General features: G+C 40.1%; 1 protein-coding gene across 1 annotated transcript in view; it reads right to left on the bottom strand.

Moving 5' to 3' along the window:
- Positions 1-1,694, bottom strand: part of LOC138013902 (pneumococcal serine-rich repeat protein-like) — a 29,724-nt gene extending 28,030 nt beyond the window's left edge. Inside the window, exon 1 of the mRNA XM_068860942.1 lies at positions 1,643-1,694. The gene's annotated coding sequence lies outside the window, so the exon portion shown is untranslated. The remainder of the gene's footprint in view (positions 1-1,642) is intronic.
- Positions 1,695-5,000: the final 3,306 nt, after the last annotated feature.

The following is a 5,000-nucleotide window of genomic DNA, read 5'->3' as shown; positions in this document are numbered from 1 at the left end:
TTCCGGTAAATGCGTGGGTATTATTGAGTGATTTTGTTGAAATGTAGGATTTCTGCAGTGGGTTCTTTTTCTGAGCCCCTAAAATGGCGCTTATGCTTTCTGGAGAACTTTCTTAAACCTCCAAAGGTCACAATGGTAAATTACGACAAAAATAACATCATTATACCCTCCCTCCAAACATGCCTGATTTAAAAAGTTCGTCCTTCAAACCTATATTCCTCAAAACGTGGTTCAGCATCAGTAAATCACTTCAGAGAGTAGGGGACTCGGATAAGTTGCGAAAAGTCTGAAGAACTTTCTTTTTGAGATGGTTAACAGTATTTTGCTGAGAGCTAACTATTACAATAAAGCTTTGTTTGCTATCAGGAAAATGTTTAATTACTACTGATGCAAATCCCGCTAACTGTTAAACAGGAATCTATGTTTACATTTTTTGTTTTATTAGAACAAGGTTATCGTTTTCTAATCAGTCAGTCAAGAATAAAGTACTGAATACTGAAAGTGCATTGTATAACGTGCTATCTCTGAAAACCCTAGATACCAGATAACATCTAAGCAATGATGCGTCCAAAATTCTTAATTTTACAACAAATATGCATGATATCGACAGCGCCTTTGCCATCCTAATAACTGGCTCGTTGTCAAAGCCAAATGCTCAAAATTGGAGATTAAACTAAGTTAATAAGTTCTTTTGCCTTTTGAAGTCAATTTGTAAATAGCATGATGCCTTCTGTGAGCAAACTCTTATGTTAATGGAACATAATGTAGACAATGACAACAGCAAATAATAATAATAATAATAATAATAATAATCATCATCATCATCATCATCATCATCATCATTATGGCGGCCTAGTAGAGTGGACGTGGGACGTTTTTCACTTCAAAGGCGAACCCAACTTATAGCGCCGAGGCAAATCTATGTAGTATCTAGAACAGATACTAATCATACGCGTTGTTCGCGCTTTTGCGTTTTTCCAGAAAGACAGTTATTGCTTGCGTAACTCCATTTTCCCGAGGGGCTTCCCGTAATGCTAGATCTATTTTCACCTGCTATTTGAACCGTGATAAAGTCATTAAAGACAATGAATTTGCGTATTCGATTTCTTATCTTTTTGTTTGCAAAGTTTGTTGGTTTGCCTCGGAATTAAGTGCCGACCAATTGGGTGGATTCTCAATAGGTCAATACCTACCAGCTAGTTTCAATCTCTTTCTGAGAGAGATGAGGTTTTTAAACCGCGGCCGGCGATAATTTGTTTGTTGTTAGCATAATCGGAGTTGACGTCATTTCATACAATTGAGAATATTTCTTATGAGCTTGTCACCAAGACTAATTTTAAAATTAACTAGAACCTCGTTTCTTTTGATAAAGTTTCGAGGATTCTGGCAGTCCCAGTAAACTTGAGAGAGCGCATATCGTGAACCAACGAGAATGCAAGCCATTAGTGTACAGTATGTTGCCCAGTTTCCGGCCACTTTCACTTTGTAATCGCCCTAACTTCTTGTTTATGCACGGAAACTTTCTCATTTTCCTACAAGAGACAGTTCATTTACTTACCTTTAAAGTGCACCTAAACCCAAATATTTTTAGTGTACAATATTGATCTCTCCACGGAAAGCAAACTTGTTTGACGATTCTTACCTCAAATTACGCTTTTTTATCTGTCGGGCAATAAGCGCAAAGGTATCAAAACTAGCAGTAATTTGGACCCACGACCGTGATGTGAGAGGCATGGGTCTATTCTCGATTTTACGTCACAAACTGCTTTGCAATGCAAAATTTCTTTGAAAATAGGAATGCAAAGCAGTTTGTGACGTAAAATCGAGAAGAGACCCATGCCTCTCGCATGACGGTCGTGGGTCCAAATTACTGCTAGTTCTGCCAGTTTACGTGGCTTGCACGGCACAGAAAAAGCGAAATTGTGCGTAACAATGCTGGCATATGTTTGCTTTGGATGGGGAGATTTACATTAGGAACAAAAAACATTTGGGTTTAGGTGCACTTTAAAATATACGGAGATCGGCTCCCCACCTCAAGTACTAAAGAAATTATGCCATTTTTTGCAAAACTAGTAAGTTGCCTAGTTTCCGGCCAGCGAGTCCAGTTTTCGGCCATCAATAGAAAGCAGAAATTTCATTCAATCCGCTCGACTAAACGGACTTCCAAGGCTATCTCGATGTGGCTTAGCGACTGTACTTTATGGGATTAGAGCAAAATGGTTACTTTGGCTGTATGGTAGGGCATAGATAGCTGCTAACGATGGGTAGGGTATAACCTTGACAAAGCCCGCGCGATATTCTCTGGGAAGAGGCACGGGCAATTAACACAGCACCTCTGAGTTAATATGTACCTCATTACGCCATGCTTGCTTAAGCTATGTAGATTTCATTAATTTCTCGAGTAGTAAGTTATAAAATTTCATTAATTCAAATACGTTTTAAACAATCTATCTGTGAGTGCAGATCAGTGGCCGGAAACTGGCGTAGTATGCGAAAATCTTAGCTAGGATTTAGACTTCTGACGTTCGCAAACAGCTAAGTTCTAGCTTATGATGACAAGTCCCTTAATTACTTCCATCTTCAATGTAAATTCTTTCAAAAAATTATCAAGCTCCCGCTGTGCAGTGAAAAGGCCAAAAATTAGCCGGTAAGATTTTACTCACCTGAACAAAATCCCTTCTTGTTCGCTCGTTTCTCAACCAAAAAGCCCGCCTAAACCATCAGTTGATAGCGGAGATGTTCGTTTTTTTTCCGACGGATCGCTTCGGTGGACGAAGAGTTAAAATCGCATCGAAAGTAACCGAGTTTACCTTTTTTTGGCCGGAAACTGGTACCGGCCGGAAACTGGGCAACAGAGTGTATGCACAATTGCTTGTGAAAGGATGTGTGACATTCGATCATTTTCCTGTCTTCTGAAAACACGGTATATCTTGTTCCGAAATTACGAACCACATGTAAAAATACTGCCCACGTGTATTTTCCATGGGTAGCCTGTTTCCCTTCCACCGAACCAGAATCTCTATTTAAGTTAGTAAGCTACTTAGCATAGTAGGCAAACATTTCGGGGAAATTTACGTAAGTGCAGCCATGCATTCAGAAGGGCAAAATTTTGGCGACAAGCGAGTTTTTTAATGCAAAAGAAAAGAACAGGTAGCCGCTACGAAACACATGTTTGCCATTGGAGAAGGTTTGCAATTTACTATCGATCTCAGACGTCCATGGACAAAAGGTTTTTTTTCCATCCCACTTCACGGACTGTTGATTTCACTCTGCAGTTTAAAAATTCTGATCACGTTATACCATTTTTTGTGGATTTGCGGTTTCGAAAATACCGACCACGTGGCGCTATTCCTTTGTTCTTCCTACGGCTGAGAAAAGGAAAAAAACTGAAGAAAAGTCTCCACCTGCTTCTTATTTCCTCGGACAAAGCTTTTAATGAATTACCCGTAATATCTTCGGCCGGTTTTACTCGTCGTCAACATCGTTTCGGGCCTGTCTCTTAGGGGAGAGAAACAGAAAATGGCGTCACGAGATCGGTATTTTCGAAACTACAGAGCCCCAAAGATCAGAATTTTTTAACGGCAGACTGAAATCAACGTTCCGTAAAGTTGGCTGAAAAAAAGCCCTTGTCCACGGACGTCTGAGATCGAAAGTGCTACAGTTTATTGCTTTTTTGCAGCACGAGCGTTGATAATAAAAGCTCAACACTGGACGATTAACTCCACTGAGCCGGCAATATGAAATTTCTCATTCTTAAAACTAAATGACTGTAAAATTCGTTTCGATTTTTGTACATAATATTTGTATCTACATTCTATTTGCTACAAAAATATTTAATGATAAGGGTTTGGTTTGGGACAAACATGACCAAGGTGACTGGGTGTCGATCTGTGATCACTGAAGCGTTATTGGTGTGAAAACTAATTCCTGTACCGTAATTTCTTTGTTCAGTCCCCCTCTCTGATAACCCTCCCCTCCCCCTTCTCTTTTTAGCCCATCCCCAACTAATCAATACTACAGGATTTCAAAGATATAATACTTTATTCAAGGTCTTTACTGCACTGACATTAAGCTTCATATCTTTCAGTTTGTCAGCCTTTTTTTCTAGCTCAGTCTTTAAAATATGTATCAATGCCTTTTCAATCTTCTAGATAAACTTGGACCAGTGGGCGTAAACTCCAAGCAGTATCCCCCCTCTTTGTTGGGGGGGGGGGGTGGCTTAATACAGAAATTACGGTACTCACGACCTGAAAGGGCTAAACATCAAAACAAGACAATTGACTTTGTGAAAACTGAAGGATTCATTGCTGCTCCGTAGGTTAGCGACAAATTCCAGTTGTTTTTAGGGGTTTCTGAAAGGTGCTGTTACACTGTGAAATGTTTCGTGCAACTTGTCTCGCAATGTTTTGGCGACACTGTAGCGGGACAAGTTGCACGAAACATCTCACAGTGTAACAGCGCCTTAAATCCTAAAGTTAGTACGCTTTTTTCTCCCACACTTAAATCATCCGACGTTTGTTAATTACGGGATGCTGTATTCAAAAAGTGACTGCTCAGAGCTAGAATATGCCTCCTAAGCACACTTTGCGGGACCTCTCAGTTTAACACCAACTAGCTTTAGTTAGACAAGAATGCAAGGCAATTTTGGCTCGATTCACTAACCTCCAAGTCGCCGGTGGATATTTTACTTTTCCTGATTCCGAATAATTGCTTCCAAATAGCGACACTATAATAACTTCGGCAATTTCTTGTCGTGAAATATTCCCCCTTTCTAAGAGACGAACCGAAATGTCAAATCCAGAATTAAACCATCGCAAAAATACCTCCACCGAGAATCAACGCTTCGTACACAGCAAAAAGGCACGTTTTTATTGAACGATTGCCCTTATGGTCGAATTCCACGGTTGCGAACCGGTGAAGGTAACTACTTGCAATTAGTGTAGGCACTCATATCGTAGTTAGGGACTATTCGTTATTTATGGCTAGGGGAAGGGGGGGGG

This window comes from Montipora capricornis, chromosome 8 (genome assembly GCF_036669925.1).
Source record: "Montipora capricornis isolate CH-2021 chromosome 8, ASM3666992v2, whole genome shotgun sequence".
In the NCBI taxonomy this organism is placed as follows: domain Eukaryota; kingdom Metazoa; phylum Cnidaria; class Anthozoa; order Scleractinia; family Acroporidae; genus Montipora; species Montipora capricornis.
This window is presented reverse-complemented; position numbering and strand designations above follow the sequence as displayed.